The following is a 22,094-nucleotide window of genomic DNA, read 5'->3' as shown; positions in this document are numbered from 1 at the left end:
AGCCTGGATGAAAACCAGGAATCCTAGCTACCAGAAGCCCTGGCTCTTGCCTCCAGTGAAAAATGCATTTCTCACGGAGGCAAAAACTGTAAAAACAGGTACAAAGTTTATTATTAGAGGCACAGCACAACAGTGGGAGAGCACACAGTTTGTTTAGTTAAGATAGAAGCAAGGCGGAGAGGCACACCGGGAGAGAAAGGATGTGGGCGTCCTCCCTAATGAGGAGGAACACAGCAAAGACGCGGTTAAGTGATCTATATAGGGCAGTTCTTCCGGGTCTTTGTTTACCTTTGGCCAATTACCTGGTTTCTTTTTCCACACCTGACCTGCCCTAGGGCCCTCCCCAACAGGCGTGCGCAACTTTTTTCCAAGATGGATTTCAGCCCAGAGGCCTATGGGATGGCCTTAGCATCACATATTATGGGGCGGTGCCCCCTCCTTTTTGACCCCCAAGGAGCTTTTATGCACATGTGCAATGTCTCCCTTGCCCCAAGGATGGGAAACATGTGACCTCTTGGTCCTTTACCCAAACAATGTTTAGCCCCTCTCTGTTCCTGCCGTGACTGTTATCTTAAGGTGTCCACAGGAGACAAAGCCTGGCCGTTTACCTTGTTTCTGTTGTTGCTTCCATTTCGGAGAGCAAACAGGAGGCTGATTTTAAATGTCTAACCTGGAGCCCATCTATCTCCTGTCTCAGGAAATGCAAACAGGAGACTAGTTGTTAGTGTCCGGCCTGAAGCCCACTTCTTCCTGCCCCATGAAATGTAAACAGGAGGCCAGTAAATGCCTAGCTTGCGGCCCATCCATCTCCTGCCTCAAGAACAGTAAAAAAGAGAGACCACTGAGGGGTGGGGACCGGACAGGGCCCAGTTCCCAGCTCAGGAGACCTACAGCCTTCAACTGCAGGGGGAGCAAACCACCTAGAAAACCTAGACAATCTGCTTTCTACTGGCCAAATAGCAGCACATATCAAGCTGTTGCTGAGCCTCTGTACTGTTGAAGGCGGCCATGGGTGTGGGATTTGAGGGGTTACACTGGTGTAGGGCAGTTTCTAGAGGGGACCATGCATGCTGAGCTGCATGTCTGGAGGGTGGATTATCATCATATAGAGGACTTTATTGAGCAGGGCACTGGGACAGAGACTCAAAGATCCTAAGATAGGAGCAAACCCATAAAAACACTGATCTAAACCTTAAGGGAGAAAATGGGAATCTTTATGTCATTGGAACAGAGTGAGCACCAAAAATTTGTTTAGATGAGCACAGCCATGCTTCTTCCTTGTGAATTCCACCAATTTGCCCTGAGGACCATTATTTCTTACCAAAGTGTCCCAGACACCGTGCTATTTACCAGCTGATAGAAATCTTTGCGGATTGCTGGTCAAGTAGCTATATATTAAAGCACCACACAAACGCACCAGAGGCTAGACCATGTTTGTTTGAGGAGCTCTTGGCTGCTCATTGGACAGAACCCGGACTTTCGCTAGGTGACTTTGGTGTTTCCAGATCCGACAGCACTGAAGGCAAATTCTGGCTCCCAAGAACCAGAGCTGGAGGGTTGAAGCATCCTCTCCCAAGCTCCTCCCACAGGACCCAAGTCTTTAACATACAGTTTTCTCTCTCTTTAAAAAAATGTTTTATAAGATATAATTTACCTACCATAAAATTCACCTGTTTTTGTTTTTTTTTTTTTTTTTTGGTACTTGGGCCTTTCACTTTTGTGGCCTCTCCTGTTGCGGAGTACAGGCTCCGGACGTGCAGGCTCAGCGGCCATGGCTCACGGTCCCAGCCGCTCCGTGGCATGTGGGATCTTCCCGGACCGGGGCATGAACCCGTGTCCCCTGCATCAGCAGGCGGACTCTCAACCACTGCACCACCAGGGAAGCCCAATTCACCTGTTTTAAGTGTACAACCCAATGGTATTTAGTACCTTTAAAGAGTTGTACATATATGATGATCTAATTTTAGAACATTTCCATCATCCCCAAAAAGAAACCTCCATTTGTATTCACACCCAGTTTTTACCTCCAGGCCTAGGCAACCACTTATCTGCATTCTGTCTAAACAGTTTTATATGCGGATGAAACTGGGGATGTTTTGCAAACACAGCATCTGCCCTGCACCTGGGATGAAGCAAAACACAGACAAGTTGACAATTTTTGCATAGTCTCATAAAAATAAAAAATTCAGTAACTTTAATGTGTTACAATTTAATGTGTTAAAAGATGCAATAACTTATTGCTTATCATCTTTGAATATATTCTGTGAAAGATCAGTTATGAATTGTCGGCTGGCTTGAAGGTCCAAACTTTCATATAGCTAGATGATTGTAGAACTCCATAGAGATAGTAGGGTACAAGCCTAGATTTGATTTTTTGTTACCATTTTCTTTTTCTCTGAAATTCATGTCGTTAATTTAACTTGTATTCTTGGGTGCTTCTCAGAGTATGAACTGCTATGACAAAGCAGATTTCATGAGGAAGTTGGCCCAATGTTTGAACTCCTTAGAATTGGGAATCCAGAACGTCACAGCTGCATTTGAATCTCGCCATGTGTCCTGTAGGATTAGATGGCTGAGTGTGGGCCCCTCCCTCTCCTCTCTCTGATAGACCCTTTCCTCCTGCAGTTTTCTCCTTTCTCTCCTGTACTGTTGAGTTTTCCCTTTACTGGACCATTTGTAACAGGATGCACACCTGCAGCAATCTTTTTCTGTCTACAAAAGCCCTCTCTTTGCCTGGCTTCCCCTTCAGATACTGCCCATCATCTCTGATTCCCTTTTCAGAGAATTCTGGGATGGAATTGTCTAAGGTAACTCTCCCTACCTCTACTTCAGTTCCCTCTTGAACTCAGTTTGGGCGGGGCTTTGTATCTGCCACTCCACCAAAATGGCCCACGGTGTCAGTGTCGTTGCCAGTGACCCCACATGACTGATCCCATAGTTGACCCTCAGCCTCTCAATGCAGCTTATCAGTTGCATTGACACGTTGATCATCCTCACGTTCCTGAAGCACTTTCTTCTCCTGGCCCCTGGTACAGCTCTGTCACTTGGCTTTTCATGTGCCTTGCTGGTCCTTCCTATTCAGTCTGCTGAAGGCTACTGCTCTTCATATCTCCAGCATATCTAAGTGTTGGAGAGTCCCAAGTCTTGTTTCTTCACCTCTTCTCTCCTCGGCCTGAGACCCCCTTCAGGTGATCTCATGTAGGATGGTGGGTACTTTAAATATTGTATTGCTCCTGACTTCCAAATTTGTATCTCCAACCCTCCCATCCTAAAACTATGGGAGTTCAGGAGAATTGTTCATGGGGATGCTAGAAATGTGAGAGGGCTCAGTGGGCTCTGTCCTTGGACCTCTTCTCTTCTTTGCACTCCTTCACTTGGCGGTCTTATCCAGTCTTATAGATTTATTTTAATGAAGTCCAGCGTATCATTTTTTTCTTTCATGGATCATGCTTTTGGGGTTGCATCTAAAAACTCATCACTAAACCCAAGGTCATTATAGATTTTCTCCTATATTTTCTTCTAGCAGTTTTATGGTTTTACATTTTACTTTTCAGTCTATAATCCATTTTGAGTTAATTTTTGTGAAAGGTGTAAGGAAGTCTGTGTCTAGGTTTATTTTTTGTATATGGACATCCAATTGTTCTAGCACAATTTGTTGAGAAGACTATCTTTTCTCTACTTAATTGACTTTGCTTCCTTGTCAAAGATCATTTGACTATACTTGTATGGGCCTACTTCTGAACTCTCTATCCTGTTCCATATTTCATAACTTTAAGTATCACTGCTGAGGCTCTTGAATTTTTATGTCTAGCCTGGACTTCTCCCCTGAAGTTCAGACATATATATCCACTGCCATCCTGTGTCTCCACTCAAATGTCTAACAGACATCTCAAACTGACCACGTCCAAACGTAACATGATCTCCTTCCCCGCTACCCCATCTGCTTCTCCTCCCATCTCCATGGCAACTCCATCTTTCCCGTTGTTCTGGTCAAAAATCTTGACTTCTCTTCACTCTCTCATACTTCTCATCAAATAGGTCAGGAAATTCTGTTGCTTCTACTTCAAAATACATCAAGAATCCAACCATTTCTTACCATCTACCCTGCTACCATGCTGGTGCAAGCCACTATCATCCCTTTCCTGGGTCACTGCAACAGCCTCCTGACTGGTCTCCCTGCTTATTCCCTTGCTTCTTGATAGTCTATTATCCACAGAGCAGCTAGAAGGAAGCTGTTAAAGTCAGATCATGTCACTTTTTTGCCTGGGTCCCTCCAGTGTCTTTCCTTTGAATTCAGAGTAAATTCCAAAGACCTCATAGTAGCCCATATGGTCCTTTATCACTTGTACTACCCATTCACCACCCACTGCTCCTCCTGGCTCACTCTGCTCCAGCCACCCTGGCCTGCTTCCTGTTCTTTGAACATCCTACACAGGCTCCTGCCTCAGGGCCTTGGCACCAGTCCCTCTGCCCGGCACGTTCTTCCCCAAGAGATCCACAGGGCCTACTTCCTCACCTCCTTCAAGGCTTTTCTCAAATGTCCTTTTTTTTAAAAATTTATTTTATTGAAGTATAGTTGATTTACAATGTTGTGTTAGTTTCTGGTGTACAGCAAAGTGATTCAGTTTTATATATATATATATATATATATATATATATATATATATATATATATAGTAGTTTGCCTCTGCTAACCCAAACTCCCAATCCATCCCTCACCTCCTGGCAACCACAAGTCTGTTCTCTGTGAGTCTGTTTCGTACATAAGTTCGTGTCGTATTTTAGATTCCACATATAAGTGATACCGTAAGGTATTCATCTTTCTCTTTCTGCCTTACTTCACGTAGTATGATAATCTCTACATCCATCCATGTTGCTGCAAATGGCATTATTTCATTCTTTTTTATGGCTGAGTAATATTCCATTGTATATATGTACCACATCTTCTTTATCGATTCTTCTGTTGATGGACATTTACGTTGCTTCCATGTCTTGGCTATTGTGAGTTGTGCTGCTACGAACATAGGGGTTCATGTATCTTTTTGAATTAGAGTTTTCTCTGGATATATGCCCAAGAGTGGTATTGCTGGACCATATGGTAGGTAATTCTATCAAATGTCACCTTCTTCATGAGACCTTCACTGACAAACCCATTTACACTCTCCCTTGCCACTGGCACTTTTTATCCCCATTACCTTACACAATCCAACATATAATTTGCTTATTTGTAAGTTCCGTGAGGATAGGGGTTTATGTCTTTGCTATATTCCTAGTGCCTTGAGCTGTGCCTGCCTCATAGCTGGTTACTGATAAATGTTTGCTGAGTGAATGAATGATTGGAAAAAGGGGTGACTGGTATGTCCTTCTCTGGTTGGGTATCCACATGAGCATCATGCTTCTTGGGCAGGAGGAGAAGAACCTATGAGAGCTGGTATGGTAAAGAGACGGGCTGCCTACAGTGGAGTAGCCTGCAGGCCTGGCCTTCATTGTAGCCAAAATGATGGAGGTTCCTCTGGGTCAAGTGGTCACTGAGTTGCTCACATGCGACTGGTGACTGAGCTGGGCATGTGGTGATGAGGGAACTCTTGGAGGCTGGAGCTGGGGTAGGGTTGGAAGAGGCCGAGTGGGGCAGGTCTGCCATGGTCCCAGGTGAAAGAGGAGTATAGTGAGGAGGCCCTGCAGGCCTCTGAGGAAGCCTGTCCCCCGCTTCAAGACAGCCAGCATTTGGATAACCCCCACAGAGAGCATCAGCAGCTAGCAGGGTTGACCGGACATGGGAGACCACTTGTCCAGCTCTGTCCGGCCCATTCTTCTACACACCCCTCTGCCCAGTGGAGACCCAGCACAGGGAGGGAGGGGAAGCAGGTCCTCCAAGCAGACTCCTCCCCATTCCTGCTGCCTCCTGCGAGCCTGGCCAGACAGGGGAGGAGGGAGGGGAGGGAGACTTGCTGGAAGCTGCGAAGTGGACTAAGCAAAGGGTAAGGTATGAGACCTACCAGAATATCACTGAGGGAGGGAAAAGAGCCATTCCACTGAGTGTGACTGAAGGCAGTGGCTATGGGAGATAACAACGCGTTATGTTAGCTAAGTAAAGCGTCTAAGGGAAAAGAAACAATGTTTTGAAGACTGAATTTGCAGCTCTATATCCATGAAAAACAGCCAAGAATTACCTTTGCTTCATGAGATAGCTTTACTTTAAGGTAAAGTGAGATAAATAAGCAGAACTTAACTTCCTAAAACTTTTTCGCATGTTGCTCCAGGTTTCTTCAAACAAAATTCAAATCACTAGGTGAAGTTGTGCACAGAAACATGTTGAGAAGCCACAGGCCCTGGTCTCAGCCCCGTGCTGTTTGGCTTCCACAGGGACATTTTACCCATAACCAGGGATACTGCACTTGACCTGAGCTCCCATCTCACCAAAGTACGCTGGTCAGCCCTGGATCACGGAATCATAGACTCTTAGAGCTAAGAGGCGTGAATTATTTCAATTCTTTATGATACACAAGATGAAGCAGGCTCAGAGAGGTGGATGGTTTGGTCAGGATCACACAGCAAGTTGGGGGTTGTGGTAAGCAGAATAATGGCTCCGAAGATGTCACATCCTTATTCCCAGAACCTGTGACTATGTTCCCTTTCATGGCAAACAGGACTTTTCAGATATGATTAAGGATTTTGAGATGCAGAGATTATCCTGGAGTATCCAGGTATAATCACAAGGGTTCTTATAAGTGGGAGGCAGGAGGCAAGAGTCAAAGAGAGAGAGATGTGACCATGGAAACAGAGGTCAGAGTGATGCAGCCATGACTTCTAGAAACTGAAAAAGTCAAGGAAACAAATTCATCCCTGTCACCTCCAGAGGAATCGCAGCTCTGCCGACACCTTGATTATAGCCCCGTGAGACTCATATCAAACTTCTGACTTCCAGAACTGAAAGATAGTAAACCAGTGTTGTTTTAAGTTATTCGATTGGTGGTATTTTGTTAAAACAGTAGGAAATTAATCCTGTGGTAAAGCCAGCATTAAAACGCCCATCTCCTGGGGCTTCCCTGGTGGCCCAGTGGTTAAGAATCCGCCTGCCAATGCAGGGGACGTGGTTTCGATCCCTGGTCTGGGAAGATCCCACATGCCACGGAGCAACTAAGCCCGTGCGCCACAACTACTGAGCCTGCACTCTAGAGTCCGCGAGCCACAGCTACTGAAGCCCACGCGCTCTAGGGCCCACATGCTGCAACTACTGAACTCGCATGCTGCAGTTACTGAAGCCCACGTGCCTAGAGCCTGTGCTCCGCAACAAGAGAAGCCACCACAATGAGAAGCCTGTGCACCACAACGGAGTAGCCCCCACTCACCACAACTAGAGAAAGCCCGCGCACAGCAATGAAGACCCAGAGCAGCCAAAAATAAATAAATAAATAAATTTATTTAAAAAAATAACATGCTGAAAGATGCCTTAAATAGCACCAAATCCAAGAAAATGACCTAATATTTTAGTTAATTAACAGCCTGACACATCTCTGTTTTTCCCTATTTTTTTTTTTTTTTTTTTTTGGCTGCATGCTCTTTGATCACCTATCATACTCAGTGCAGAGAATCAAAAGGTAATACGTTCTATTTGGCATAATTTCAAATTAGCATAATTTCCTTGAGCCTGATTCATCAAAATTTACTGCATCTGGAATGACAGACTTCATCAGGACAAGGTGTGTCAGATATTTTAAAATGGGATCTGACACGTTGGGATACATAAAGCATGTGACTTCCACAGAGACGAACTCAGTGTTGGTAGTATTTTACAGGTTTATGTCCCATGAACACAGAGATTCTGATAAAAGTTTATCAAAAAAGAGAAAAGAGCATGATATGTTTATAATTGTATAAACTTCATTCTCAAGACTGTTCCTGACAGGAGAGAATGGCCATTCTGATTGGCGTTGATGAGAGCTGAATCTTCTGCTTACATTTCTACGCATCTGGTGCTGCAAGGAATTTTCTGTAGAGCAGCTTCTGGCTGGGTACATTTTAAACCTTGCTTCTCCTTCTCCCCAGATTCTTCTGCTGCTGGGTCCCCTGAGACATGTTCATGTTATAATACGGCCCTGGGCCCTCAACCTTCATGGCCAGACCAGGGAGTCTGCCCAGAGGGTGGCAGAACCTTTCATGGGGGACATTCTTGTAATTGGGCAGTCAGCAATAACTTAGCTATGCGTGGAAGTGACTGTCACCCAAATTAAATGTATCCCTAACCTTATTTCCCTTGCTGGATCCCCCAGATGCCATGGCCATTCCACTGCCACCTGGCCTGAAGGAGAGTGTGACATAGGGAACTTTGGAATGGACGTGGGCAGTGGTCTTACTCAACGATGGTAAAATATCTTTAAAAAATTTACAGAAGGGACTTCCCTAGTGGTGCAGTGGATAAGACTCTGTGCTCCCAATGCAGGGGGCCTGGGTTCGATCCCTGGTCAGGGAACTAGATCCTACATGCACGCCACAACTAAGCAGCCGGTGAGCCGCCACTAAGGAACCCTGGAGTTGCAACTAAGGAGCACGCCTGCCGCAACTAAGACCCAGCGCAACCAAAAAAAAATTTGCTTAAACACATAACCATGTTTCCAGGGTCTGCGAAACAGCCTGGCGAGAGAGGGGCCCTGAAGCTGGAGCTTCGGAGGTGTGGTTGGCTGAAGTCACTGTCCCTGTACTGTACACACTGTCCTCCAGACCTGAGAAAGGGGGCTTGTTTTACATTTGAACAGCCGGAAGGCCATTTAGCATGTTTTTCCTACAACAAGGAGCACTGCCTCAAAACCCGGGCCTCTACCATTTGGGAGGCAGAAAACTACTTGAAACCTTAAAGTTTTTTCCAGTATCTATTCATTAAGAATTAATTTTTTTTTTCATCCAGAACTAGTCACTTCCCTTTTTATATCTTCAAGAACACCTTGCTTATATCTTAGTTATCTGGTGTCAGTCACTAAATTAGTGTTTTGCAAACTGGAGTCCACAAGTCCTTGATGAGAATTTTAAAATGCTTTGTTGGGTGAAATGCTAAAAACTCTGGAAAAGTGTGACACTTCCTTATAAAACTAAACATATAATTACCATACAACACATCACTCTGACTTGCAGGCTTTCATCCCAAAGAAATGAAAATTTACGTTCACACAAAAACTTGTACATGAATGTTCATGGAAGTTTTATTTGAAATAGCCCCCAAACTTGAAACACACCACATGTCCTTCAACAGGTGAACGGTTAAACAAACTGTGATGCATCCAGGTCATGGAATCCCAGCCAGCAATGAAAAAGGACAAACTCTTGATACACACTACACTTTGGATGGCTCTTAAAATACTGAGTACAAAAGCCAATCCTAAAAAGTTGCATACTGTATGGTTCCATTTATATAAGATTCTCGAAATGACCAAAACTGTAGAGATGGAGGACAGATTAGTGGTTGCCAGGGGCTTGCAGGGTGGGGTGGGTACAGAGGGGAGATGCGTGTGGTTATAGAAGGGTAGCTCTAGGGATCATTGTGGTGACGGAACTGGTTTATGTCTTGACTGTGGTGGTGGAAACTGCACATGAGGTAAAACTGCATGGAACTAAACACACAGAAAATAAACACAAATGAGTAAGTGCATGTTAAACTGGGGAAATCTGATGAAGATTGGTGCTTTGTCAAGGACACTGTCAATGTCCTGACTGTGATCTTACTATGGTTTTATAAGATGTTACCCCTGGGGAAACTGGGTGAGGGATGTGTGGGATCTCTCAGTATTATTTCTTATAACTTCATGCGAATCTACAATCATCTCAAAAAAGAAGTTTAATTAAAAGTTATGTGAATATTTCGAGGTCATAAAAAGACAAGTGTCAGTACATTCTGGTTGACCTGAGTGACCCCTTTACAGCCTTATGAGCTAGTTCCCCAATGGGTCATCAGTGCTTTCTTTGGAATGAATGTTTATTGCCAGTCACTTTGCACCAGTAACATCTTGACATGAACAGAATCAATGACAAGCCTCCCCAGTGAGCAGGCCAAGCGTCAGAGAAAGATTTTGCAAGGCAGAACTGAGAAAAATTCTTATTGGGTTGACTGTATTATTATAATGCTATTTAAACACATGCAAGCTCATATGCAAATTTCTAACTGAATATAATAAAAACTAGAAAACCAGTAAAATTCAAATTAGTGCCATTAATTTAATGCAATGAATGATGCTGTTGTGTTGAAACTAATTTTCTGATCACAGAGGGGAGATTATACACACACTGCCACAGGGCTTGCCTACCATTTTATTCAGAAGTGGGATGTCTTTGCTTACAACTTGAACTTCCTAGGGAACCAGGAAGAACATAGAAAAAGGCCTCAGACCTTCTGGAATAAATGTTACAAGGACCACTAGTTCTTAACCTTTTAACAACACGCTTCTTGCTCAAACATAGACTTGACCAGCTTGGTTAGCTAGTTTTCTGGCCTTTGCAAATAGGATTGCTGCTGCAGGCTTTCCCCTCATGAAATGACCACAGAGAATCTGACAGTCATGGGGAGATTGGAAAATTATGAAAAGCAGGTACAGAAACTAAATATTTTAGCAATCGAGAGGAAAAGGCACAGAGCTTCCAAGAAAATCACAGTCTGCCCAGCACACTAAATAATGCTCATGATAATGACACTGAGTGATCGATGGAAGGTCGAATTAGGCTGAGAAGGTCATGCTTGGGAAGACTGGGTGGTCCCATCTGGACCCTCACGTGTTTTGAGTTCTGGTCCTTGAACGAGCATACGTCAGTTATCTGCAGACCTGGGCAACTCTTTCCCAGCAGGGAGAAGGCCGGCTCTGTGTGCTTGTGTTTGTGTGTTGGGATGGGATGGAGGAGGGTGACGGAACTCGACATGCAGAACAAATGGTCTCACACGCGATTAATTGTGCCCCCTGCTCCCCAGGCCCTCAAGGCTGCTAATAATCGCTCCCCATTTCAGGATTTCGAAGTTGCACATTCGACCTTTTGAGCTTTCATCTTCACACCTCTTCATGCCTCTTATGACCCATAATTATGCCTGAGGTTGAGCATCAACAGGAAGGCAGACCTCTTATCTTCACGTTAGGCACTTCAACCAACATTTTAAGACAAATTATTAATAATTGTGCTCGAGAAAATGATACCAGCAAGAGCTTCGGAGATATTGAATTGTTTTGTGACCGTGGAAGAAAGAAAACCATTTCCATGACAAATAGGGGAACTTTTATGAAGTAACTAAATATTAATTTATCCAACAAATATCTATTACATACCTTCAATGTTTGAGATATCTTATTAGCGACCAAAGGGTACACAAAGCCATACATGATTCAGTTCTTGATCTAATGGAGTTTATAACTTGGGAGATTATTGTTTAAATGTCCTACCATATAAAGAAGTGTCAAAAATGAAGTTCAATCTTAGCTCTTGAGGAGGTGAGAAGTGGGGCTGTCTAATGAGAAGGGACCCCTGAGCTGCCCTGAAAGGATGGGCAGTGCAATGATGGACAGGAACGGGGACGGGCATGCCCTGTGGAGGGGATGGTGTGGGCACAGTTGTGAGGGTGGGGGGCAAGGAAGCAGTGAGTTTCTCGGGACTATGAAATACTGATGGAGGAGTAGCTGGAGATGGGGAGAGACCAGGTTGTAAAGCAGTTTTAAAATGCCAGGCTAAGAAGTTAAGCTTTATTCTTTGGGAAGTGGAGTGACTAATAGAGGTAGTATTAGTGGGGAGACGATTAGAATGGATTAGAATGATCTCCATCCAGCTAGGAGGCCACCACAGGGGTCCAGGTAGAAGGCCTGGAAAGAGGAAGTGGAAATTTTTAAATAGTTTCAGCGAGTCTGGCATGACTATCTCAAGTAAGTCTGGAGCGGGGTGAGCCTCACTTTTGGTCAGAGGCAGCAGGATAGAGAGAGCTGATGTCTGATAAGGCTGTACGGGCTTCGGCAGGGAGGGGAACACAGCCTCCAAGGCATTCCTGCTCCAAAGGGCTTCCCCAACCTCAGTGTTTTTGTTACCGAGTCCAAGCTTGTACTGCTCACTGCACAACAGGCCAATAAATGACGAGGTGCTGGGGCAAGAAATAGGGACTTTATTCGGAAAGCCAGCAAACTGAGAAGATGATGGACTCATGCCCCGAAGAACCATCTTGCCTGAGTTAGTTAGAATTCAGGCTTCTTTTATACTAAAGGGGAGGGAGTAATGTCAAATATTTCATGGCTCTAATCAGTCTCCTGAGGGGATGTGTTCATTTCTTCCTGTGGTCATTCACAGGTGGGCCTAGTCAGCATGTTTCCTATGATCTAAACAAAGGTATTTTAGCTTAATGCTCATTACCTGGGGAGGTAGGGTTCCCAGAGATGGGCCATTATGTATAATTTAAGCTTATAGGCAACATCCCTTTAGTGATTAACTTGTAATAGGATACAAAACTTCTTCCCTATTACACTTGGAAACTACTATACTAAGTCTATCTTATCTGCAGGCTGACATTTTGCAATTTTAAACTGATCCCATATGGTTTCATGAGATGTGCCTCGGATCTCCCCAGAAGGTAACCCACACCTGGTGGTGAGTCCCAAGCCCATTGCTGGAGTTGGTCAGGACCCTAAGAGTGTGCCTGGCACCCAGTATGAACACAGAAAATGCAGAAGTCTATAACCGTGGTTCCTATGAAAGGCCTAGCTCAGGTCAGACCTTCATTTATCGGTCTGTTCACTTGCCGAGTATACTGAGCCCTACTATGTGCAGAAGCCAGGCCATGTCTGTGGCTGTCAGCCTCGATGACCTTCCCCTTCTCTGAACTCCTCTGGGGAGCATGTGGTGCACCCCTGGTTTTCCTCACTGGCAAGTTCTTCCTTCCGGAGGTGGAAAGATTAGAGATTCCCCTGCTGGGTGGGATCTGGACTGATCACCAGCAAGGAGCTGATTGAGGGTCACCTCTGTGGGGAGCCTGGGGAGTAAGCCTTTGTGTCTAAATGTGTCACCGTGAATGAAACAGCATCGCTGGTGCATATGACAGCAACAGCAGGTACTGCATGGGGAAGAGGGGGTTGGGGGGACTCTGTCTGTGGCAGGTACAAGTTCTTTACCACGTTACACCTCATCCTCCTCATGGCCATCTGGCGAATGTGGCACTATCACCCCCGTTTTAAAGATGGAGAAACTTGTTTTCACAGGCACTATGTAATGTTCCCCAGGTTACACAGCTCATAAGCTGGATTTGAACCCACAGCTTTCTGGCTCCAAAGCTTAGGCCCTGGCTTAGCCCACAGACTTAACCCCTTTATTGTCCCTTTAAATATGAAATAGGACCACACTTGGTTGCAGGTAACAGAATGTGACCACCGTGGTCGGAACAGCTGTGGGGTTCACCATCTTAACTTCTAGTGCTTAGCATAGGGTCAGGCACACACTAAAAGCTCAATAAATGTTTGTTAAATGAATATAAGAGTGTATAATTTCCTTGAATAATAATTCTACTAATATCTTGCATCAACATAACATTTTATTGTTAGTGTTCACTCTCATTTCAGGGATAACAAAGAAGATCCTATCCTGCTCTACCTGTAAAAACAACCCCATACAAAGGCCAGGACAGGTTTTATATCCCCATTTTGCAGAGAAGGAAACTGAGGCTTAGAAAGTTTAAAGTGACTTTCCTGAAGTCCCAGAGTAAGGGCATCACAGTGCAGAATTCAAAAGCTTTATTTATTTATTTATATTTTTTACTTTTGCTCAATACGCCTTCTCCATCATTGCGCCTCTTCCTCTAAATACTGTGGTAGAAGCCAAGGTGCAGAGTCTTTCTTTTCTCATTAGCATTCTTTCCGAAACAGGGGCAGAGATTTTACCAGTGGGCCCATCCTATTAAGTGCCATAAAGCAGACTTGTGTGGTCTTCCGTCCTGCTTTGGAAGCATCTGTGAGTCTCGTGCTCTGGAGGCAAGGGGAAAAAATGTATTAGGTTCTCTAATATGATAATAATACCAAAGAAATTTATGGTGCCCCAGAGGAAGATAATTACAAATGGATGAAAGGTGACTATTTAATGTAGAGGCTTTTTTTTTTTAGGGTATAAAAATAAATAGAAGAAAATAGAGTGCCAATAGAACCTGCAGCAAATGGAAGGCAAATGGGCCTGTTTCACTGGTGCTCCCGCTGCAACCCACCTTCCTGCATAATGATGGCCATTTTTAACATTTCTGACTTTGTCATTTTTCGAGTAGCTCTAAAATCTCTTGCTTGTTTGCCAGTCTTCAAGAGGTTTCTAAAGCTCCAGGAGTGCCTTTGGCCTCGTCTTTCCTTCCTTCACCACCTCCCTTAAGGCTCTGTGGTTCTTCCCTAAAGTCAGACCCTGGGCCAGGCAAGCAGGGATGGGCACTGTGCTCCCTCCTAGTGCTCTGGCCACTGAATCTTCCCTGCTAGGACATCTGTGAACGGCTGGGGGCACTCTGTGGGCAGCCCGCAGGAGCGGTGGTGAGGGGCCAGAAGCCCATCTCCCAGGGAAGCCAGGCCTTTGCAGACACTCACTTCACGTGCCCTGGTCTCTAGCACCGCCCTTTTCCCTCCCCCACTCCAGGGCAGGTCGTCAGGAGCTCTTCCCCTGCCAGAGGACACTCAGGGGCCTGTACCCCAGATGCTTGGCCCACTGCCCTCTTACTGCAGGCCGCGGCCTGCCCTGCTTGCACATCCCAGCCCTGCCCAGTGGGGAAGCGGCCAGGACGTTCAGTGCAGCCATGTCGGCCCCGAACTCCAGCTGCACTTCACCAAGGCCACGCAGTAGGTAAACTCTGCTCGTTTCCTTGAGTCCCGCCCCACCCCAGACTTCACTGTTGTGGAGGAGGCCGCTGACCTTCCGCCTGCAACAGTCTGCACCTGCTACAGGTGCTCTTTGATTTAACGGAAGCACCTCTTCTCCTTTGTCCTCGGCCTGCTGCACCCGCAGCGTGCTGGTTTCAGTGTCCCCCATCCCGCAGGGGGGCTCTGGGGGCTCTGAGTCTTGCTCTCAGCTTTTCTGATTTCCATTCTCTCTTCATTCTGACCTCTCGTTGGTGCAGACAAGCCAGGCAGCCCCGCCTCATCACGGGCGTGGAGGAGACGACTGGTTCCTCCAGGGTAGTGGGGGTGAAATAGGGGGGCGGAAGGGCCCAGGCAGTGAGCGGGGACAGGAGGCTTGTCTTGTCCCCATCTTCCTGCAACACCGCCCCTCTCCCCTGTTCAGGACTCTTCTGAACTCACCTCCTGCTTGGACTCACCTTCCACCCTGGCCCGGAGCTTCTGACTGGCCCACCTCCTGTTGGGCTCCCTGCTCCCCTCCGCCCAGGGTGGGGGGCCCTGCCCCTCTGCTGTTCCAGCTGAGCCCCAACGTGAGCCAGGCTTCTGACTAGGGGTGGAAGGCCCGCCTCACAGCACCTGGAGGATGTGCCTTGGGCGAGGCGCAGGGGCTCCCGTGGGCCGAAGCTCTGCCTCTGCCTGGCCCGCACTTCGCTTCCTGGTTCCTGGGGACCAGCTCTCCTAGCGTCGTGCAAATAGGCAGGGCAGGCCTGCAGCCTTTGGTTTTCTTCTAGGGGTGGCACATAGTGGCCTCACCCCCTGCTGCTGTGTGGCAGGGCTGGAGTTTTAGGCCACCTCCTTCCCCCCACAGCCCCCCCCTCCCCCGCTGCCGTTGTATCGCCACAGGGCTTTCTCCTCAGGGTCCGGTCTGCCTCTGTGTCCCTTTGTTTCTCAAAATACATCACAGGGTGCCACACGTGCTCACAGTCAGACGTGCTGATAAGCACTGGGAAACCTTCACTTTCTTAGAACTCTAACACAAAACTCATTTCTGCTGTTTTTCAAAGGCAAGGTCATCATGTGCAGAATTTCAGTTTCTTCTGAGTTTACTTAGGGCCTGGCTGCTTGGAGACAGAGCTAACATCAGGAGTCTGGACTTTCTAAGCAGAGGTCCTGGGGAGTGGGGAGTTTCTCCCAGCAGCCAGCAGCGGGCCACTGCCTGGTGGCTGTCTGACAGGTCTCCTTTCTCAGAGGTCCTGCCCTGGGCCCCGAGAACACAACAAAGTCTTTAAAAGTGAATGATTCCAGGAGATACAGGACAGAAAAGTGAAAGGAGCTTTGGAAAAAAGTAACTTATCTGGGGAATGTGTGTCTCCAAGGCACTGCGCACACACTCAGAGACAATGGTGAGAATTCAGGTCATCTGGGAAGAACCCTTGTAAATCTTTTAGATTATTTAGGCAGGAAAAGGGTTTTTGGTTTTTTTTTGCTTTCAGACTGTTCAGTTTTAAGTTTCTGTGTAAAATGTGGGCATGATATTGTTATTCCTCTTCCTCCTACATGGTGGGTCCGTGGAATTCTTGTCTTCTTTTATTGGGAGAAAACCATGTCATATTGAATTTCGACACTTTTATTTAATGTCTAATCTGTGCTCAAAGCCTATTGCCTTCTTAAACAAGGCTGACGATCTGCGTTATTGGAGCAAAAGTAGAGTGAGCAATGCCTCAGTTGATTCCTCTGTCAGTCCATGGTTTCCGCAAAGAGTTTAGCTGACAGGGAATGTGGCGGAGAAATTTCAGTAGGCCACCTCTGGGGAAATTGAATGGGTGCTTTTCTGATTCCGGACCTTCCTCATTTTATTTTGTGAGAAAACCCAGAAATGGCTCACCAAAACGAATTCACATAAAAATGATATGTAGGAGTTTTTGAATAAAAATAAGCCATAAATAAGTAATAAATCCTAGATAGGCCCATTGAAAATGGATAGCAATAATGCTGTGTTTACTGCCTTACTTCCAAAGCACAGACATTTATTATAATTTAGGGCAATTCATTGTACTAGTCTGGCATTTACAAAATTCTCATCATAGTATTAGAGTAAGACCCTATTTCCTAGGCAGCATTGTTGTAATAAACTGTAATTAGTGTCTTGTAAACAGCGGTAATTCATTTTTGGAAGGAAAAGGCTTGTGGACAGCTAAATATTGTGAGCGTACCTGCTCTCTGAGCATTTCCATCAGGCTGCGGTGCACCTGGAGCGCAGGGCACCCACGCCGCCCCCCGCAGGGCTTGGGCGGAGGCAGTCAGACTCCTCGGCTCCCGGCTGCCCTCCACCGAAGCCACTGTTTATTCCTCTGCTGCTGCGAGGACAGCCCCTGTCGTAGCGCCGCATCCCTACGTGGCCTCTGTTGTTTTACAGCGTGCTCGTCCAGATGCACAGCAAGACAGACTCCTCAAGCCTAAGCCGGGCGGCCCACCTGGAAGAGGAAGCGGGGCAGGTGCCCGCAGGCCGGGCTCACCATGACACGGTGTGAGACCTCCGGCTACAACATGGGACCCGGGCGCTGCTCCGACCCCTCGTGTCTTGTGTTGCAGCCGGAGGGACGCAGGTCCGCAGCAGAGCCTGCTTCCCGCCAGGGACCCGACGTGGCAGCAGCACGGAGACGGCGGGAAGGAAGGTGGGTGTAGCTCCTGGAAGAGTGGCCTGGGGGCAGCCCCCGCCTGGCCCCTTCTTGGTCCGCGATCAGTCTCGGTGCAGGGCTTCGCTCACCCCTAGTCCGCATCCGGTACCTTGTGCCAGCTGCCTGGGGCGCGGCCCGCTTCGACCTGGGCTTTGAGGCCACTTTCTGCTCCTTACCCCCGGTCCCCAGTCCAGCTCAGGTGACCGAGGCTCCACAGTGAGGCTTGAAGGACAGCAAGGAAGGCAGCAGTTCCCCAAACATCTCTCCCATTCGTGGGAAAGGCCACCGCTAAACCTGCGTTCCCATCGGGACAACAAACATTGCATTTTTACGAGTTGTCTATTAAATGTGAGTATTTCCTGCAAAGTGGTAGATTAAACCACTGCAGGCATCAGCTGGGTTTCATTGATTATGTTACTCTCCTACATGACAGGGACTTGAGAGGTAAATGAAATCAGATGGTGAATTTCTTTTTTTTTAACATCTTTATTGGAGTATAATTGCTTTACAATGCTGTGTTAGTTTCTGCTGTATAACAAAGTGAATCAGCTATACGTATACATATATCCCCATATCCCCACCCTCTTGCGTCTCCCTCCCTCCCACCCTCCCTATCCCACCCCTCTAGGTGGTCACAAAGCACCGAGCTGATCTCCCTGTGCTATGCGGCTCCTTCCCGCTAGCTATCTGCTTTACATTTGGTAGTGTATATATGTCCATGCCACTCTCTCACTTCATCCCGACTTACCCTTCCCCCTCCCCAGATGGTGAATTTCAATAGGGAAGAAGCTCCAACAGAGGACCCTCAAACTGGAGGTGGGAGGCATCAGAGGCAAGCTACCTTCACCATCACAGCACTGAGGTGGGAGCTGGGGACACAGGGTCCAGGGAGTGACCCCTACCTTTACAGCTGGGGTCTGTGGGTCACATTTCTGCAAAGCGCCTGCCCTAGGGTAGCATCTTTCAGCCAGATCCAGATCAACCTCTGGTCTGACGACCATCTGCGTATGTTCCTCCCACACCTGCCCAGTCCTCAGTATAAATCATCCATTTATTCCTTCACTTTTCTCTGGCCTCATGGTGTTTGTAGAGCCTCCTCTTTTAGCAGGAACTTACTAGGTTTTAAATGTAATAGGTTCAGTGTTTTTCCTTCTCTTGAATGATTTAGAGGGCCGTGGAATAAAATGAGAGGCTATATTTAAATGAAACTTCTGGGGAAACCAGGTTGCTGAGACGGGTGAGATGCAGTGATGATTCACAGCTGGTCCTGGAATTCTTCTCAGGCGATGCCCTTATTTAGGAAAGCAAGTTGGGATAGAAAGCGGTTTGGCAGACATCAAGGAATCAACAGAAACATTTGGATTGCCTTTTGTAGAAATGAACAATAATTTGGAGGTGGGGAGGACAGAAAAGGAAGGGGGAGCAAAGGGAGTGGGTCAAATGGTATGGGGAGTTATTGTACACTTTTAAGTTGTTTGTGTTGCTAAAGAAGAACCCATCCCGTGTCCCCTGACGTTCACCAAAGTCTGTTACGCTCACAAAGGCCTTGTGTGAATGGGGTTCTGTTAGTTTCTTGGTTTTGTTGGAACTTGGTGGAAGGGCCTGAGTTTCACATTAATGGCCCATGTGAGATGGCCTGATGATTTGTAAACTGAATTAATTTAGGAAAGATATTAGTTTGGAGACCATAGGCAGGCTCATCCTTCAAGAAATTTAGGAAATCATGGCGGGGAGGCATGATGGTTAATTTATGTGTCAACTTGGCTGGGCGGCAGTGACCAGGTATTTGGTCAAACGTTATTCTGGATGTTTCTGTGAAAGTGTTTTTGTTGGATGTTTTGTTGGCTGAGATTAACATTTAAGTGCGTGGACTTCAAGTGAACCAGTTACCTTCCATAGGGTGAATGGGCCTCATCCATTCCTTGAAGCCTAGCTAGAACAAAGACTGACTTCTCTTGAGGAAGAAGGAATTCTGCCAGCTGACCGTCTTTGGACGGTCTTGAATGGCAGCTCTTACCTGAGTCTTCAGTTTGCCAGCCTACCCTGTAGGTTTTGGATTTATTAAGCCTCTGCAATCACATAAGCCGGTTTAAAAAAATATCTCCCTCTCTATATATATGTATCTATACACATCCTATGGTTTTCTTTCTCTGGAGAAACCTGACTAATACAGGAGAGGATATCAGATTTCCATAGATAGAAGATGAGGGTCAGCGAAAAACTTACCTAGATTATTTGAGGCAGGGAGACTCCGCTGACATATAGGTGAAGACTTATTTATTTTTTTAAAAAATTGATTTCTAGTTTAATTCCACTGTGGTCAGAGAACATATCCTTATGATTACAATGCTTGAAATTTATTGACTTGTTTAATGGCCCAATAAATAGTCTCTATTGGTGAATATGTGCACTTGAAAGGTATGTGTGTTCTGCTGTGGTTGGGTGGGATGTTCTATAAATGTCAATTAGGACATTGGTGAATAGTGTTGTTCATATTTTTTTGTATCTTTACTAATATTTCTATCTGCTTATTCTAAAGATTACTGACAGGGAGATCAGCTCGTTGCTTTGTGACGATCTAGAGTGGTGGGGTACGGAGGGTGGGAGGGAGGGGATATATGTATACATATAGCTGATTCACTTTGTTGTACAGCAGAAACTAACACAACATTGTAAAACAATTATACTCTGATAAAGATGGAAAAAAAAAGATTATTGAGAGAAGAGTGTTGAAATATTCAGGTAAGATGAAGGATTTGCTTGGTTCTATCATTTTTTGCTTTAGCTATTTCTATGTGAAAGCTTGTTGTTGGGTGCATGTATTTAAGATTGTCATGTCCTGTAAAACTGAGCCTTTCATCATTATGAAATATTCCTCTCTCACTGGTGATAATCCTTGTCCTGAAGTCTACTTTCTCTCTTATTAACATAACTGCACCAGCTTTGTTCTGATTAGCGTTTGTGTAGCATGTGTCTTTCAACCTGTGTCCTTATATTTAATGTGTACCTCTAATAAATAACATAGTTGAATCTTTTTTTAAAAATCCAAATGATTTTTTATTGGAACGTCTAGTTCATTTACAGTTACTATAATTACTGATATGGTTGGGTTAAACCATTTTGTTCCTATTTTCTATTTGTCCCATCTGTTCTTTGTTCCTTGTTTCATGCTTTCTGTTGAAGTAATCAATCACTTTTTGGTATTCCATTTTGTCTCTTTTATTTGCTTTTTGGCTATACTGCTTGATAAATAGATAGATTGTTAATTTAGTGGCTGTTCAAGGGATTATAGTATGCAGCCTTAAGTTATCACAAGTGACCCTGAATTCAATCGTACCATTATACAAACAATATAAGAATCTTACAACTGTATTTAACTCCATTTCTTGCTTTGTGCTATTTTTTTGTTGTATATTTTACTTCTATATTTGTTATAAATACTCCATACGTTGTTTTTACTGCTTTTACTTTAAACAGTCAATAGTTTTCCAAAATCTTTCACTTTTGAAATAGTTATAGACTCACAGGAAGTTGCAAAAGTAGTACAGAGAATCTTGTGTATCCTTTGCCCCTATTCCCCCAGTGGTTATATCTAACCCCAATAATATCGAAACCAGGAAATTGATATTGGTACAATACTGTTAACTGTGCCTTATTCAGATTTCACCAGTTTTCACTGATGAGTTTATATGTGTGTGTATGTATAGTTCTATTCAGTTTTTCCACATGTATGGATTTGTTTTACTACATAATCGAGATATAAAACTGTCCCATCAATACCAAGGAACTCCCTTGTGCTACCCCTTTATAGCACCCCACCCTCCCTCCCCAAATCTCTATCCTCTGGCAACCATTAGTTTGCTCTCCATCTCTATGATACTGACATTTGGAGGATGCTGTATAAATGGAGTCATACAGTATGTAATCTTTTTAGATTGGCTTTTTTCACTCAGGAGAACGCCTCTGAAGAAAAACACTATGGAACACTATTGAAAGCAACTTTCTTTACAGGTGCATTACACCTGTAAAGTAATCAGTATACAGAGTAAATACTGATGTGTATTTTCCTCCTACGATTGCCTCAAGACAACAGAGCAGGAGAATAAAGAGGCAGTAGTGTGAAAAAAAAAAAAAAAAAAGGAATGCCTCTGAGATCCATGTAATATGTACTGTATATCAGTAGCTTGCTCCTTTTTTATTGCTGAGTAGTATTCCACTGTAGCATAGTTTGTTTATCCATTTACACATTGAAGGATACTTGGGCTATTTCCATATTTTAGCTATTATGAATAAAGTTGCTATGAACATTCATATACAGGTTCTTGTGTGAGCATACATTTTCATTTCTCTGAGATAAATGTCCAAGTGTGTGAGTGCTGGGTTAAATAATAAGTATATATTTCGTTTTATAAGAAATTGCCAAACTATTTTCCAGATTGATTGTCCCATTTTACATTCCCAATAGCAATGTATGAGAGATGCAGTTGCTCCACAGCCTCACCGGCACTTATTATTTTTATTTTACGTCCTAATAGATTTGTCATGATATTTCATTGTGGCTTTAGTTTTCGTCTCTCTAATGGCTAATGATGTTAAACAACTTTTTTAATGT

General features: G+C 45.1%; 1 long non-coding RNA gene across 3 annotated transcripts in view; it reads left to right on the top strand.

Annotated features, from left to right (window-relative positions):
• The first annotated feature begins 17,224 nt into the window (after positions 1-17,224).
• LOC113631352 (uncharacterized) overlaps positions 17,225-22,094 on the top strand; it is a 93,295-nt gene continuing 88,425 nt past the window's right edge. For all 3 annotated transcript variants that reach the window (XR_003437274.1, XR_003437273.1, XR_003437272.1), the window contains exon 1: positions 17,225-17,479. This is a non-coding gene — a long non-coding RNA (uncharacterized LOC113631352). The remainder of the gene's footprint in view (positions 17,480-22,094) is intronic.

This window comes from Aethalodelphis obliquidens, unplaced genomic scaffold, assembly GCF_003676395.1.
Source record: "Aethalodelphis obliquidens isolate GAN/ISIS:26980383/991018 unplaced genomic scaffold, ASM367639v1 scaffold32, whole genome shotgun sequence".
Classification (NCBI taxonomy): domain Eukaryota; kingdom Metazoa; phylum Chordata; class Mammalia; order Artiodactyla; family Delphinidae; genus Aethalodelphis; species Aethalodelphis obliquidens.
The sequence above is the reverse complement of the archived record's forward strand: the minus strand, read 5'-3'. Positions and strand labels throughout refer to the sequence as shown.